Consider the following 9,843-nt stretch of genomic DNA (forward strand, 5'->3'; position numbering starts at 1 on the left):
TGTGTGCTGATGTAGGATCGCTTACATTATCATTTCAAAGCTCTAATGACAAAAAGTGCTTTTTAGTCGCATGTCGACAGTGCAAACGAAAGGTCGTATGAAAAAAATCTGAACTGTTTTGCTGCTTTCCGCAATTATAATTTGAATTGGGTGGTTGTCAAAACGACTTGAGTTGCTAATTGGGAATTCGTGTCCCTGGCCATCACAATTGTGTAAAGGAAGGTAAGACGCGAACTTGTAGCTAGAAGTGGGGCTTGCTGTAAGAAGCGTATTGCAAGACGGTGGTATTTAAGTTATACCAGAAGCTTACGGACTACGTTCGAACAGCATCAGGCACACGCCTTTTTAGGTGAGGTGTCTTTATTCGTTGTTTGCGCCCTTTTAATACTACTCAGCAGGAAATGAGTACAACCGTAAGCGCCGAACCGAAGGCACTAATCTGATATTTAAGTCTTTGACAAAAAAGGTCTGCAATTTTCAGAAATGATAGCTCATGCCAAAGCACCTATACGGGAGTTCGCTGTGTGGGCAACCTAACGTTTCTTTGTTGGCGATGCGGGTACATTTCAAGCTGGACAGAATTCCTCACTCCGTGTTGTTTCTCTTCGGTAATCGCGCGATGGCACTGCATTGCGTTGGCAATTGTGATTGCCTTAGTTCGTTTGCCCTGCTTTTGTTTGAACTTTTTTTTTGCTTTTTGCTTGTTCGTCAGGGTAGAAAAGTTTGCTACACCATTGTGATTTGTATAGCTGTTTCATTTTTTTAATATCTTTATATACAGAAGACTTCCGCTATGATTGGGATACTATACATATCTTTTCATAGTATCATGAATTTTTCTTATGCGGACATTTTTGCCTGCAGGACGTCTCAACAGTGCAAATGTGTTGTTGGTTTCAACACTTAAATTCGTCATAACTAAAATGACTTTAAAGTGTCTTTTTTTTGTTAATCATGCTAAGGAACTTAATTCTGTAGTCAATTGTGGTTCGGTTACTTCCTTTCCAGTGTTTATATTTCGATTTTGCTCGTTTTAAAGTTTTCTGAGGCGGCCGATGGTTGCTAGGTAGTGTTTCCTGGTTGGCCACATTTAGTTACGCTTGTTTATATATTTTTGCGCAGATATTTTGTTTGGAGTCGCGAGGCCTGGGCAAAGAACTGTAGCGCAGCGATAGGGTGTACTTGAGGTGGGCAGCCCGCGAAAAGTTTTTATATTTATATATTTTCAAACATTCAGCTATTACAAAAAGTGACAAAGCACAAAATATTGCCTCCAGACTCACCATCTTTACATAACAATATTGCCAAATGTACAGATTATGGGGATCTTAATTAAAAGCAGAGGTACTTATCTCTAATCTTAGAATATATATTTTTGAAACGTTACCAAGGATTTTCTAATAAGGCACTTTGATGCATTATGTGATGAGATGCCTCTGGAGGGAATTTGTAGAGGCTAATCCACGGAATGCTATGCGCGTGGCCTACGGAAGATGCAAGTTACGAGGAAGAAGAGGTGGGCAAGTCTGGTTCGGCCTTGTAGGCAATACGGTATTTATTGTCATTTGAGATGTTTGTGGCGCTCTTCACTTTTTTATTCTCGAGTCAGGTAGCTGGCTTTGCTAATCAATCACATCAACAAATTTTTAATCGTTTATATCGCAAAATACCTGTTCATATCGTTTAATGGTAAAATACCTGTTGTTAGAGCAGTATTAATTTTTTTGGCTTTTGGTTCTCAAATTGTAAGCATCACTGTATCCACTATTGTCCCACTTCTATTTTCCCTTAGTTTGAAACTAATTCATTAGCTTCTTGAACAATGAAACCACAATCAGACTTGGCCTCTTCAGACCTCAGTGTTGCCAAACAGTAACGTGCATTATTCAAGTATTTCAGAAAGTTATAAAAAAATTGACGAGGGCACGTATGATAAGCAGTTGTAGCTAAACTGCTAGTTTTTTGCAAGAAGTGTAACAAGACATATTATAGACATTCACTCATGCTTCCCACTCGAAGACCATCCCGTTAGCGGTATTTTCCTGCTGTCATATCCCTTTCCTGCCCAACAAAAAGATTTTAGAAAAAATGGCCACAAGTAAATAAATTTTGTGTATTTACCCCTTCCTAATCATGCTTCGACAAGTGAAAATAGAAAGCGCAGATTATTTCACACAGAAAACAAACCCACACATATGTGTGGGCTGGGCATATCATACGATGCTTAATTCGTATGATATGCGGGTAGTAAGAATACCTTAAAAATGGCACCAGACGCAGAAAACCTGCATTTTTAGGATTTATGTACGAGTTTTACGTTGTTTTCAGGAGTACTTATATTATACGTGGGATTTTTCGAAAATAATAATAGTGAAGTTTTATTTAATATAATTATTATTATAAATAATATTTTTCACAAGTAATTACGGAACTAGTTCAAGGTTAAGGCGCGAGAAAACATTACCAACGAGCCAGCACAAAACCGCGAATAAATGAGACACGAAGAAAGGAAGAAAAAAATTTTATCGAGCCCGCCACCCTGTAGTGCCCAGCAAAATTTTCGTGACGACAAAAGCCCAGCCCACACATATGTGTGGGCGCATTTTTCAACCATGATGACGGAACGAAGACGAAGGGAACGGGTGTATTTTTCAGCCAATCGCGTTTTTCCAAGTCCTGCAAGTCGTGTATTACACTTGTTATTCAGAAAATACGAGAATAGCAAGAGGAAATATCAGTTTTCATCTTGAAGGCGGCTAGCGTGATCGCGCTGGCTTGAGCACCGTTTTTAATGTGCGATTTCTCACCCCCTGGTGGCGAAATGAGTGAACTAACGAAACCAATAAAGTGTCGAAAGCGTTCGTAGCGGCTACCAAGGGCTTAGAAACTGAAACCGAAACAGGCGCCACTTAGTAAACGATTTGTTGACCCACACGTTTGTGTGGGCTGGGCCGTAAAATGATATACGCACTGATGTATTCAAGCTGAGAGTTTCATTTTATGCGCAGTAGCGAAAACGTTATTTACAAGAGATGAGTCGACCTCAAAGAACATTGTTTGTACGAAACATATGCAAACTTTTTTATTCGTAGTGGCAGTTACGGATGCAATTTAAGACCAGTACTAAATAAATCCACTCAAAAGTCCACTCAAAACTCAGTTCATGGTTTTTAAAACTTCTCAAAAAATGCTACCTTTTATACCACAAGTGTCCATTGACCATCATTTCATCCCTGCATCTGGCTGTGTGTGCTTTCTGGGCATAAAATTAGACCCTTATTTAAAGTTCACTAATCACATTCTTTACGTTAAACAAAAAACAGCATTTGGTATACGAACACTCCTCAAATCTCGTCCATTTTTTTCACTTGAAGCCTTATTGTCTTTATACTTTGCCTTTATACATAGTCACATCACCTATGGCATTACGTCTTGGCGAAATACATATAACACCCATCTTTCGTCCGTACAGCACATTCAGAATCAGGCCATACGCATTATTACCAACAGTTCATTTTATTCTAATGCTACTGCACTCCTTCAGGCTAACTGCATTCTTACTGTGTCTGGCTTGTTTAACTTTCACTTAACCTTAATGTTATTTAAACAGCTTAACAAACAGCTTGCGTTGGATTTAATCGATTCTAGATTACTTACTAACACCAATAGCACAAGGTTCGCTCACAATCACAACTTTCTTTTACCTAAATGTAACACCAACTATGGCAAAACGACATCGTCCTTCACGGTGATTAAATTATAGAATAACTTGCCCTATACTCTAAAATCATCATCTCTGCATACACTCAAACATGAACTTAAAAACTTCATCTTGTATAACTAGGTTGGCAACAATAATTAGTTCTGAAGTAAAGTGTGCCCGTAATTGGAAAATGTTTGTAAATTTAGGTTTTCTCTCTATGACATACTTATGTCTGTTTGCATAACTGATTACCATGCACTTTGTCGCATTGAGGATGCTTAATTGTTTGTTTGTTGTTGTTTTCTAGTACTTTCACTATTCACTTTCGTTGTGTAATTTTGCTTGCTGTATAATTAATCTTTTCAATGTTATTGTTAACTGAGGGTCCCACTGCAGTCGCCCGACTTTGGGACCCTCGTCGGCATACTACTGACTGTGAACTTTGTTATTTTGAACCAATAATAAACTGAAACTGAACTGAACTGAACTGAACCAAAGCGTCCCTGTTAAGGTATAGAGTAAGGGCTCCTAACTTGTAACGGCAAGGGGGCACCACCACCGTTCGAATAAATTACGTTAGGTTGGTTAGGTTGGGTATAACTTTACTGACGCCTGCAAATCCATGGTTTTTATGCGCAGCGACGCGGGTTCACCATCGAACTAAGGTTTGCTGTTACTTTACATAGCGCCAACGCATCCCGTTGCCGGGCCTCCTGGTCTGTGCTTTTCGAGCGCACCCCGGGCTCGGTGGACAGCCCAAAGATGAACATCCGTGTCGTTACGGCGCACTGCTTCTTGGCGTTTCGGCGGATAAGTTCTTGACTTCGATGTTTCACTGGTCGGCAGGCCCACTTTACAGAGTTTGCAAACGCCAATCATGGTGGCTCAGGAACACCTCAAGGGTGGGTCATCTCGCCACTACTCTTCAACCTCGAATTAATGAAATTTGAAACTGTCGGAAGGCAAGAACAAATGCCGGGGAGTGCCATTGTGAAGCAGTAGCACATCTCAGCAATTGAAGGCTGGAAAATGTTCGTGAGTGCAGCTCGCCTTTATCCCTGAAAGTCATGGAGCTGTAGCGGAAGCTGCTCAGCACCACCGCATTCTTTTCTATCCCGTCAGCAGCCGGCCGTAGACAGCGCGCCTACTCGTGGCGCCAGCGCCTCGCCCTTCGTGTAGGGGGAACAACTTGTTGTCGGGGCCGGCTCCCGGGATTAGCCCTGGCGGCATGCTACGTCTGCTCGCTCGGGGGCCCCCCTTTTCTCTTTCTCTTTTAGAAGAACGCGGGGGTGCCTCCTTCTCTCCCTCGTCGGGGGGAACTCTCTGCACTCGGACGTAAGGAAAATAAACAGTTTGTCTTGCAACTCCAAACCACCCGCACGTCTCCTTTCTCGCTTCATCCGGCAGCCGACATTCCCGGCTGCTACAAAATTGGTGACCCGAACGCTTCAACGAACACGCCGCGATGAGCTCCGACGACAACGCTGCTGCCTCCACGCCTGCGGTCATCGCCACAGAACTGAAGCTACCAAATTTTTGGCCGAAAAAATCCAAGAGTTTGGTTCAGCCAAGTGGAGGCCCGTTTTCAGCTCCGGCACATCACCTCGCAGTCAACAAAATACCTTCACGTCGTCGCAGCCCTGCCCCCCGAAATCGCCGACGCTATCGACGACATTTTGGTTTCACCCCCCGCGCAAGAAGAATACGACACCCTCAAAAAGACGGTGCTGGACCGCCTCGAGGCGCCTGAAGAAAGCAGATTGCAGCAGCTCTTGGGTCGCGAAGAGCTGGGCGACCAACGACCTTCCCAACTGCTGCACCGTATGCGGCAACTACTCGGTGTGCACGCGCGTCAGGACGGCCAGCTCCCACTTCTTCGTGAACTTTTCCTGCAACGGCTGCCCCAGTCGGTGCGCGTGGTTCTCGCGGGTTCAAATGAGACGTCCCTTGATCGACTAGCGCAACTTGCCGATCGCATCACGGAATACTCAACTCCAACCTTTGCGCCCATAGCTGCTGCAAGAACACATGAGCAACCAGATCGACTGTCGGGCCTTGAGGAGAAACTGCAACACCTTACCGAGACCATGCAGAAACTTGTGCTATCTGGCGCTCCCCAACAGGACGAGCAACGACGCAACCGATCCCCTTCAAGACACCCAAGCTCTTCCCAGAGAAGCCAGGCACGAGACAGACAGGACGGAGTTTGCTGGTACCACCGTCGTTTCGGCACGGGTACTAGCCGCTGCACTCAACCTTGCTCGTTTCCGGGAAACGCTCCGGCCAGTCGTTAACGGCGGCTTACGACATCGGCCCTCCACCCAGCCGCCTGTTCTTCGTAGTCGACCGCGTAAGCAACTCGCGCCTGCTAGTCGACACGGGAGCCGAAATCTCTATTGTCCCGGCAACCCCCGAGGATCGCCGACGTAGCAAGAACACATCGTCGCTGCAGGCAGTGAACAACACTGCCATCGCTACGTACGGCTTCCGCTCGCTGACAATAGACGTCGGACTCAGGCGCCTGTTTCGCTGGGTCTTCGTGGTGGCGGATGTTAATTTCGCCATATTCGGAGCAGACTTTCTCAGCCACTTCAACCTGGATGTGAGCGTACGTGACCGTTGCCTCAAGGATAACAACACATCCCTCAAAGTACGTGGTTTGGAGTCAAACATCTGCTCATCTGGCATCTGCGCCTTCCAGCCAGTATCAGCCTACCACCACGTCCTGGCCGAATTCCCCTCGCTCACCAAGCCCCGCAACACGGAACAGCCGGTGAAACATAACGTGACTCACCACATCGTCACCACCGGGCCGCCAGTCACCGCCCGGCCACGACGGCTGTCCAGCAAAAGGCTTCAAGCGGCACGCAGGGAGTTCGAGCATATGCTTCAGCTGGGAATTGTTCGCCCTTCGTCTAGCAACCATTCATCGCCGCTACACATGGTGCCTAAGGACGACGATTGGCGCCCGTGTGGTGATTACAGAGCCTTGAACGCATCGACAACGCCGGACCAGTATCCTCTGCCACACATTCACGATTTCAGCGCGCGGCTGGCAGGTACGAAAATATACAGCAAGATCGACCTCGTAGCGGCATACCACCAAATCCCCGTCGAACCGCAGGACATACCAAAAACAGCCATAACAACTCCGTTCGGCCTGTTTGAGTTTGTCCGCATGCCCTACGGCTTGAAAAATGCCGCACAGACCTTTCAAAGGTTCATGGATGAGGTCACCCGGGGTCTTCCTTTCATCTTTGTCTACCTGGATGACATTTTGGTGGCCAGCAGAACGCCTGCGGAGCACGAAGAGCACCTCCGCAAGCTCTTTCAGCGTCTGGATGAGCACGGTCTGGTGTTGAAACCTCAAAAGTGCCTGTTTGGAGTAGAGGCGCTCAACTTCCTCGGCCACCACATCACTGCTGAAGGCATTATGCCATTGGAATCGAGGGTGGAATCCGTCAAGAAGTTTCCAGCTCCAACATCTTTTCGCAAGCTGAGAGAGTTCCTCGTGCTCTTAAACTTCCACCGGCGGTTCATTCCGTCTTGTGCTCGAGTGCTCCAGCCATTGACCGACCTGCTGCGCCGAGACGACCAAAAGGCACCAGAATTTTGTTGGTCTGACGAACACCAGAACGCTTTCCAGAAAGCCAAGGACGAGCTAGCCGCGGCTACCCTCCTCATTCATCCACGGCCTGAAGCTCCTACACGCCTCATGGTGGACGCTTCCTCCACATCGGTCGGAGCAGTGCTGCAGCAACAGGAGGGCGCCCAGTGGAAGCCACTGGGCTTCTTTTCGAAACGTCTGAAGCCTGCAGAAGCACGGTACAGCACTTTTGGAAGGGAGATGCTCGCAATCTATTGTTCCATTAAGCATTTCCGCTACTTCCTCGAAGGCCGTGAGTTCTACATCTTGACAGACCACAAGCCCCTCACCTACGTATTCAACAACAACAGTTCCTCCTACTCAGAACGAGAAATCCGTCAGCTCTCATTCATCTCCGAGTTTTCTACAGACATCCGCCCCGTTCCCGGGGTCGAAAACGAAGCAGCTGACGCCTTGTCTCGCGTCAACGCTTCCGGCACAGAAGTCCTGGACTTCGAAGCTATGGCCGCAGCTCAGCGGGACGACCCCGAGTTGACAAGACTGAAAGGAGGGGGATCTTCACTCGTGCTCTCGGAGGTTGCACTTCCCTACGTCCAGAGCACGATAACCTGCGATACCTCCCAGGCAGCACCACGACCTTTCGTCCCACTGAATTTTCGCCGAGTGGTATTCACCACTTTCCACTCCATCAGCCACCCAGGTGTCCGCGCCACCCAGCGGCTGATAACGCAACGCTTCGTTTGGCCCGGAGTCAACGCGGACGTGCGACGTTGGGCTCGGACATGTGAAACGTGTCAGCAAGTGAAGGTGACTCGCCACAATCGGGCTGCACTACAGGAATTTCGGACTCCTGAGTCGCGGTTTGACCACGTTCACCTCGACCTCGTGGGACCACTACCGCCCTGCCAAGGATTTAGGTACCTGCTCACATGCATCGACAGGTACAGCCGGTGGCCCGAAGCTATACCAATTGCGGACATATCAGCTGAGACCGTCGCGCAGGCCTTCATTCAAACATGGGTGTCGCGCTTTGGCTGCCCCGCCCGCATAACAACTGACCGGGGACGGCAATTCCAGAGCAACCTTTTTTCCGCACTTTCAACGCTCCTCGGCACGAAGCTGCAGCATACTACCGCCTACCACCCCGCCAGCAACGGAATGGTTGAGCGCTTCCACCGGCAACTCAAAGCCGCACTGGCAGCGAAACTTGACCGCCAGCACTGGGTGGAGAAGCTCCCGCTCGTTCTTCTTGGCCTACGCTCAACGGTGAAGGAAGACCTCGGCTTCAGCGCAGCGGAAATGGTCTACGGCTCAACAGTGCGCCTCCCGGGAGAATTCTTCTCCGACCAGACACCTTCCGCCCCAACAGCCTCCGATCACATCGAGAAGCTGCGCGCATGGCTTGCGCAACTCAGGCCTACAGCACCTCGCATCGCCCGCAACAGGAAAGTTTTCACTTTTCCTGACATGGACTCCGCTACCCATGTGTTCGTGCGACACGACGCAACGAAGCCGCCCCTTACTCCGCCGTACGATGGCCCATTCAAAGTTTTGGGACGTACTAACAAAACCATCACAATCGACGTGCGGGGGAAACGAGAAGTCGTCGCCGTTGACCGCGCCAAGCCTGCTCATATTGAGGTTTCCATTCAAGCAGCCTCTCACGTACGATTTCACTGCTAACCATTGGACTCTGACCTTTCGCTATTCAGCCCGTAACTGCTGTCCTTCTTTAAAAGCTCCGCAATCTAGGGGGGGAGCCTTTGTAGCGGAAGCTGCTCAGCACCACCGCATTCTTTTCTATCCCGTCAGCAGCCGGCCGTAGACAGCGCGCCTACTCGTGGCGCCAGCGCCTCGCCCTCCGTGTAGGGGGAACAACTTGTTGTCGGGGCCGGCTCCCGGGATTAGCCCTGGCGGCATGCTACGTCTGCTCGCTCGGGGGCCCCCCTTTTCTCTTTCTCTTTTAGAAGAACGCGGGGGTGCCTCCTTCTCTCCCTCGTCGGGGGGAACTCTCTGCACTCGGACGTAAGGAAAATAAACAGTTTGTCTTGCAACTCCAAACCACCCGCACGTCTCCTTTCTCGCTTCATCCGGCAGCCGACATTCCCGGCTGCTACAGAGCTCTTGTTCCTCAAAGAGAGGATGTAGCCGAAGGCCGTTTTTTCGCCTATTCAAACTTGAAGAAGAGACGGGCCGAATTCCATCCGGTCATTACTTCGGAACGGTGGGAGCACTGGGGCTTCTTTTGGGCCCCCCGCACGGTAACTGAGTGACAGGTTCTATGCTCCTAACCTCAGAAATGTCGCCATCAGGCCCCGCATCTTGAACTCGTATCGACGTAGTCTGCCAGAATACCTGCAAAACGGCTGCCACAGTTGTTTCAGATTGCTGTTGCCCTACATAAATTCTGTCTCAGTTTTTCTCTGCTTTCGGAAGGCGACGCAGCCTCGATGTGTAGGCAGCGGGTGCGGTTTTGTGGCCGTGGGGGGGGGGGGGGGAGGAGGAGGGACCCAAGTGGCCGCTCTGGTACACG

At 48.8% G+C, this 9,843-nt stretch overlaps 1 protein-coding gene across 2 annotated transcripts in view; it reads left to right on the top strand.

Moving 5' to 3' along the window:
• Window positions 1-217: 217 nt before the first annotated feature.
• The window catches only part of LOC144157724 (lipase member H-like), a 219,323-nt gene continuing 209,697 nt past the window's right edge, over window positions 218-9,843 (top strand). For both annotated transcript variants that reach the window (XM_077688502.1, XM_077688505.1), the window contains exon 1: window positions 218-349. The gene's annotated coding sequence lies outside the window, so the exon portion shown is untranslated. The remainder of the gene's footprint in view (window positions 350-9,843) is intronic.

This window comes from Haemaphysalis longicornis, unplaced genomic scaffold (assembly GCF_048455015.1).
Source record: "Haemaphysalis longicornis isolate Haplotype H1 unplaced genomic scaffold, Haemaphysalis longicornis Haplotype H1 scaffold_10, whole genome shotgun sequence".
Classification (NCBI taxonomy): domain Eukaryota; kingdom Metazoa; phylum Arthropoda; class Arachnida; order Ixodida; family Ixodidae; genus Haemaphysalis; species Haemaphysalis longicornis.